This window comes from Dipodomys merriami, unplaced genomic scaffold, assembly GCF_024711535.1.
Source record: "Dipodomys merriami isolate MVZ:Mamm:240054 unplaced genomic scaffold, mDipMer1.0.p SCAF_535, whole genome shotgun sequence".
Lineage (NCBI taxonomy): Eukaryota > Metazoa > Chordata > Mammalia > Rodentia > Heteromyidae > Dipodomys > Dipodomys merriami.
In genome coordinates this window covers 702,979-710,635 of record NW_027206108.1, presented here as the reverse complement: position 1 = coordinate 710,635, position 7,657 = coordinate 702,979, and positions in this window count along the sequence as shown.

Sequence of the window (7,657 nt, the reverse complement as noted above, 5' to 3'; positions counted from 1 at the left end):
AAAGAAATAATGTGCCATTTTAAGGCCAGCATAGAACAAAAAGAAATAACGTTGTTTTAAACATGTTCTACTGCAGGGACTGGTAAGTTGCCTTAGTGGTAGAGCACTTGCCTTGCATGCATGAGGCCCAGGTTTGATTCGTCAGCACTATATAAGCAAAAATTAAGCCAGAAGTGGTGCTGTGGCTCAAGTTGTAGAGCGCTAACCTTGAATTGAAGAGCTGAGGGACAACGCTCAGGCCCAGAGTTCAGGCCCACGACTGGACCCCCCCAAAACTGTTCTACTGCTAGGAAACAAAGACATGGAGGTTTTAAAGTCTCTTGTCGCTGGTATTTTCACCCCTGAGATGATTTTCTTGTTTCAGGACTCAGTTATCATTTCCTTTAATTTGGTCCGGAATTCTCCATAGCAATAAGGATTTCAAAAAAGCATCCAGTGAGTATGATCAGCAAAAGGAACCTCTTCTCAGACCAGTACTCCTTTAAGGAAATATTTGGGTTTTTTTTGTTTGCTTGTTTTTTTACTTTGTGTTGGTTATGGGGCTTGAACTCATAGGCTGGATCCTGTCCCTGAACAGTTTTGTTTCCTGCTAACCTGCCCCCAAAGCTAGTACTGTACTGCTTGAACCAAAAATCTACTTGTGGCTTTTTTTGCTGTGTAATTACAGATAAGAGTTTGACAGACTATCCTGCCAGGGTTGGATTCGAACTAAGATAGTAAGAAAGCCAAGCGACATCAACTGTATAGACGTCTCTCTTCAAAGAAGAAATATTAGATGTTTATTGTAAAGCTAATATTTGACATTTTTTTCTTTTTTTATTGTGAGAATACCTTACAGAGCAGTTACAATTAAATGGGCAAGATAACGTGTACATTTCTTATCACGCATTGTTGCCTCTTCTTTTTTTCCCCTTCCCAGCCCTTCCCATACTCCCCCTCTCTCCCCATACCATCCTCCCCCCCCAACAAAGTTGTAAAGTTCGTTTTTTGACATAAGGACTTGTACATCTCATTGTTGTAATGGGTCCACCTGTATCCCTAAATGATTTGTTTTTAGAGAATATGTCCAGCACAGATTCCATAACATAACTCACCAAATGTAGGTGCACTGAATCATTTTGGAATTAATTTTTTTGCTTGGGAAGATTATTGATCTTGTCATTCCTTCTGGGGAAACTTAAAGTCATATTTTGCCTTTTTGTTGGTTGTGGGGTTTGAATTCTGATCCTGGGCACTCTACCACCGCTCTTCAGTTCAAGTTGAGCACACTAACACTTTAGCTACAGCACCACTTCCGGGTTTCTGGTGGTTAATTGAAGATTAGTGTCTCATGGGCTTTCCTGACAAGGCTGGCTTTGAACCACAATCCTCTGGTCTCAACCTCCTGAGTAGCTAGGATTACAGGTGTAAACCACCAGCACCCATTTCATATTTGCATTTAAGTGCATTGAATGACACTGTGTAGACAAAGAATGAAAATTTTAACCAAATGATGACATTGCAGCTTTTCATAAAAATTGAGGTAGCAGTAAATATGTCCTCCTTTTCCATTTTGTTACATTAATGACTCATGAGCTATGGGACCCTTACATTAGCATCCTGTGACATCTGTATAGGTGTATTTAGTATCAGGAAATGTTCATAGAGAAATATAGAAAGACTGAGATTTTTAGAAAAAAAAGGAGATAAGGTATGAAAGAACAGCATGGAAGGAGATACATTTAGGGAGTTCCGGGAAGATGACAGAGGAGAAGCTGGAGGCAAAACAAGCTCTCCCATAGAAAGCAGTTTTAGAGTTCCAGTGAACAGTCCTAAGCCAGAGAATCACACCAAGTGTGCCATCACAGGACAGAGAGTTAGGACAGAGAGGGAAAATCCAGGCAAGGAGACAGATCTGAGCTCTTGCCAGCAGCTGCTGGTGCGACGGCAGCATTGGCACGGACAGCGGTGGTACCCCCATACCAGAAACAGAGAGAGTCTGGGGACGAAAGAGCCAGACACAGCAAGTGAGCGGATTCAACTCAACACCAGCAAGAACCGACAAGGAGCAGACATCTTCATCCTGCAGTTCGCAGACCAGAGACGGCCCAGGAAGCAAGAAGGCATTAGTAGAAGTCTGACGCCCACACTCCTTCTCAGGGAGCAGAGGATTGAAGGCCACTCCTCCCCCCCCCCCAGTACCAGAGATCTCCATCTTGGATACCGACAAAGCTTGGCTGAGCTGCTAACTCCAACTCAAGCCTTGGAATAAAACTATCATCATTTAGCAGGTCACAAGAACTTAAATGCGTGACTTGCCAGACTCAGCTCTACCCAGGGAAAAGTCACCCAGTTCAGGCACCAGACATAGGGGTGTCTTTCTTCATCGTGTAATCAGAGCCAGAGGCTGCCCCTCCTTTTAGCAGCTTCAACATCAGTTAACAGAAACCCTGAGAGTGGCTCAAGGCTGGGCTCTATGAGTTTCTCACAAACTAGTCCCTGGGAAAAGCTACTGTTTGCTGAAAAGCCTCAAGTCTACAAAGAACCTAGCCTCATCACAGCATCTCCAAATTTGAGGAAAAAACCATCTCCCTCTTTTGTGATACTCAAAGCACACCCTGCTCCCATTGAACTAACTTGGGGGGAGGATCGAAAAATCCTGGGTAAAGCAGAGTATTTTTCTGCCTGTCCAAACAAACTGACTTAAGAAACCAACCAAGCCACAGGACCACAAGCAGATCAGAGACTCCAACCAGAGGCTGATTACAGACAGAAGGGAGATACAGGATTTTTCCCAACGCTCCTAAAAAAATCAATGAATTTTTTTTCATCTTCTTTTTTTTTATACCTTTAACGAAAAAAAAATATTTTTCTTTTCTAAAACTTTTTTAATCTTTAATTTTTACCTTTTTGAAAAAACTTATTGTCTTGTAACTTTTTTCACCCTTCTAATCTTTATTTTAGTTATACATGCGTGTGTGCATTTTTCTTTCTTTTTTTCTTCTTTTTTTAAATTTTTTTAATTTTAAATTTTATTTTTTGTGAACATACTGTACAGAGGGGTTACAACTACATGGGCAAGATAATGAGTACATTTCCTATCAAGCATTGCAGCCTCCTCCTTTTTTACCCCTCACATCCCTTCCCATCCTCCCCCGTCCTCCCACCCTATCCCCCCCACACCCCGCACTAAAGTTGTAAAGTTCGTTTTTAACATGACAACTTGTACTTCTCATAGATGCATCGGGTCCACCTGTATCCTTAAACGACTTGTTTTTCCACATGTCCTCAACAAATTATACCGACATCAAATATAGTGAAAGCAGGGGTTATACTGTGGGGGAGGGAAAGAAAGAATGACCTTTCCCCATTTGTTAGGAAATGGAATGGCTTGGAAAAAATTATATTAAGTGAAGTAAGCCAAGCCCAAAGAAACATAGGTCCCATGGTTTCCCTTATTTGCAATATCTAGTATATGTATGAGTCCAGCAGGAAAGGTCAGATAATGTGATGTTAGGAAAATGAATCCTTAGATATGTATTTAAATGTTTGTTTTTCTTTCATGCATTTGTTTCTAACTTATTTATAAGTTTATTTCTTTGTAGCTTTCTTTTTTTTTCTTCTTTTAAAAAAATTTTCTTTTTGCTTTTAGCTTAGCTTTACTGAACTTCTGATCTTTTTTTTTTATTTCTTCCTTATCCTTCCTACATTTTCCTCAATTTTGTTCTTTATGGGACTTAATTGTTGTTCTGCACATCCTCAGATATACCCGTAGTTGATTATTAGACCCTATCCCCCATTGTGTACACATTTAATCCACAAATTTATTATTCAATTCAAAACTTTTGAGACTTAAATTCCTTAATAGCAATACTACCTCTTTATACCTATATAACATTTTAAGTATTTTTATTTTTAAGTTTTTCACATCTCCTTTATATCCCTCCCCTTCTCTCAATATATTCACGTTCTTTGAAGAGTTTGCTCTCAATCTGCATATTATTAATTTATATTTTTCTATTTTTTTCTGGTCCCTTTTTCTCCCTTTCTTTTTCTTCTTGTTTTCTTTCTCTCTACTTCCATCCTATCCAACCTAATTCCTGCTTTGAGACTAGGACTTAGTTGAGTTAACTGTCCCTGTACCTTCCCACATCACTCTATTCATATTTTTTACCCACATCTTTCCCTAACCTTAATAATTTCTGGTTTACCAAATTCTTCTTTGCGGTTTGTAGCCCATTAATATAGAGTCGTTTGATGTTGAATAGAGGTAACTGTTGAACTAGATTTTATCTGCAGACTGTTGACTATGCAAATTCAGACTTTGGATGATTCTTGCCTTAAGTTAGTGTTCTAGCACAAAACTGGTGTTACTTTCATCCCAAATGGGCAGAGTAAGCCGGAAAACAACAAGAAAAATGGCAAGTCCGGGTATCTTAACTCCCACTTCTGATAATCAGGGGACAGAACAGATAATGAATAATCAAGAGGAAAGTTCCCAAATAGCTCTAAAAACACTGCTGGCAAACCTGATAAATAAAAAGATTGAAAACATACAAAGAACTCTGTAATAGCGTGATAGGGAGAGAGAGGAGGCAAACAAAAGGACAATGCAAGAAAAGATTGAAAATCCACAAAAACTCTGTATGAGCTGGATAGGTAGAGAGAGGAGTCAAACAATAGGTCAATGCAGGAAAAGATTAAATACCTACAAAGGACTCTGTATGAGCGTGATAGGGAGAGAGAGGAGGCAATCCAAAGGTTTATAGAGGAATATCATGAGCGTGAGGAAGCTACTCAAAAACGGATACAGGATTTGCGTGAGCAGCTTGACAATACTCAAAGAGAAAGGCAGGAATGGCATGAACAGGCTGAGAAGACTCAAAGAGAACTGGAGGAATGGCATGAAAGGGAGGAAGCTAAGCAAAGAGTAATACAGCAATTGAGAGAGCAGGATGAGAATACAGAAAGATCACTAAAGGCATTCATGGGATCCATTAACAAAGAGCTGAGGGAAGTCAGGGACACCACAAAGGGAATGCTGAATGGAACCCAACAGAAGGAATTGGAGTCCAAGGAAACCATAACCAATCAACTAAGTGATTAGAGAATAAACACTGAACATCAAATTAAGGAAGTAAAGAAGTTAATACAAGATCAAAAACAAAGCTTCAACAAAGAATTTGAAGCCATCAAAGCTGACCACTTAGAAGGAAAAGAAATAAAAAACAAAGTAGAAAGTCTTGACAGCAGTTTAGACCATGCAGAAGATCAAATCTCGGGGATTGAAGATAACCTAGATATTATAGAGAAAGAACATAAAACCATCCAAGACAAGTCCAAGAAATATAATAGATCTATCCACCACTTGGAAGACACCATCAGAAGGCCTAATCTAAGGATAATGGGTGTAGAGAAGCAACTAGAAACAGAAGTTAATGGTCTAGGAAATTTGTTTAACAGGATCCTAGCAGAGAACTTCCCAAACATGCAAAAAGATAGGCCTATTCAGATACAAGAAGCATTTAGAACTCCAAATAGACCAGATCAGAATAGGACATCCCACCTTCACACTATAATCCACACAAGATCAACACAGACAAAGGAAAAGATCCGTAAAACTGTGAAGCTGAAAAGATTAATCACTTATAATGAGAAACCAATTAGAATCACCTCAGATTTCTCAGCAGAGACAATCAAAGCAAGAAGAGCCTGGAATGATGTATGTCAAGCCCTAAAAACATCCATCTATCAACCAAGAATACTGTACCCAGCTAAATTCACCTTCATAACTGAAGGCCAAATAAAAACCTTCCATAGCAAAGAAAAATTGAAACAATACATCTCCACCAAACCAGCCCTACAAAAGATTCTTAAAGATGTCCTACACATAGAAAACCATCAAGACCAAAATAAAGTCCAAGAAACTGCACCCAAACTGAGAATCCAAGAACCATAGGAAAAACACAGTTTTCTCAACACCCAAGAAGATGGATGACATGACAGGAACTGCCAAATACCTCTCAGTCCTATCTCTTAACATTAACCGAATTAACTCTCCAATTAAGCAACATAGACTGTCTAGTTGGATTAAAAAACAAGATCCTTCTATCTGCTGCCTTCAGGAGTCACATCTTGCCCGTAAAAACAAACACATTTTCGATGTTAAAGGCTGGAGCAAAATCTACCAAGCAAATGACCTCCATAAACAGGCAGGAGTTGCAATCCTAATATCAGATAAAATAGACTTCAAATTAAAATTTGTGAGAAGAGATAAAGAAGGTCGCTACATACTAATTAAGGGATCTCTCCTTCAGGAGGATATTACAATTCTAAATATCTAACCACCAAACAACGGAGCACCCAAATTTATTCAAGAAACACTACTTTCCCTCAAATCCCACATAGATCCAAAGATATTAATTGTTGGGGATTTTAACACACCAATCTCCCCACTAGATAGAGCAACTCCGCAAAAACTCAACAGAGAAACTGCAGATATAAACAGCTGCATAGATCAACTAGATTAAACAGACATCTACCGAATATTTCACCCAGCAGCATCAAAATACAAGTTTTTCTCAGCAGGACATGGAACATTTTCTAAAAAAGACCACATTTGAAACCATAAAGCAAACTTGTCCAAATTAAGAAACATTGAAGTTATGCCTTGCATTCTCTCTGACCACAAAGGAATAAAATTAGAATCAAGACCAAAAGCCACCAAAGAAAGTCTGGTAAAACATGGAAGCTGAACAACACACTGCTGAATCAGGAGTGGGTCATGAAGAGATTAGAAAGGAAATTCAAGTGTTCATGCTATTTAACAATAATGAGCACACAAATTTCCAGCTCCTCTGGGACACAGCAAAAGCAGTACTCACAGGCAAGTTTACAGCTCTGAGCTCCTACATCAACAAATTGGAGAGATCTGAAACCAAAAATTTAATGAGACATCTGAACCTCCTTGAAAAAGAGCAGCATGATAAACCCCAATCCAGTACATGGAAAGAAATAATTAAAATTAAATCACAATTAAATGAATTAGAATCCAAAAAAAAAAACTACAGAAAGAATCAACAAAACAAAGAGTTGGTTCTTCGAAAAAATTAACAAAATTGACAGACCCTTAGCAAATCTTATTAGAAAAGGAAGAGAACATACCCAAATAAACTCAGAGATGAGAATGGAAATATCACCATGGAAACAACCAAGATTCAGAACATTATAAGGAAATAATTCTCAAAACTTTATGCTAAATATGTTTGAAAACTTGACAGAAATGGATCTTTTCCTAGAAAATATTGACATGCCAAAATTAAACCAAGATGAGTTAAACCATCTTAACAGGCCCATATCACGCATTGCAATAGAAACAGCAATAAGAGACCTCCCAGCTAACAAAAGTCCAGGAGCAGATGTTTTTACAGCGGAATTTTACAAGGCCTTCAAAGCAGGGCTCACACCAATACTACTCCAACTCTTCATTGAAATTGAAAGAGAAAGTTCACTACCGAACACATTCTATGAAGCCATCATAACCCTCATCCCAAACCAGGCAGGGACTCATCAAAGAAAGAGAATTATAGACCCATTTCTTTGATGGACATTGATGTAAAATTTCTCAACAAAATTTTGCCCAATCGACTTCAACAATTCATCCAAAAAATCATATACC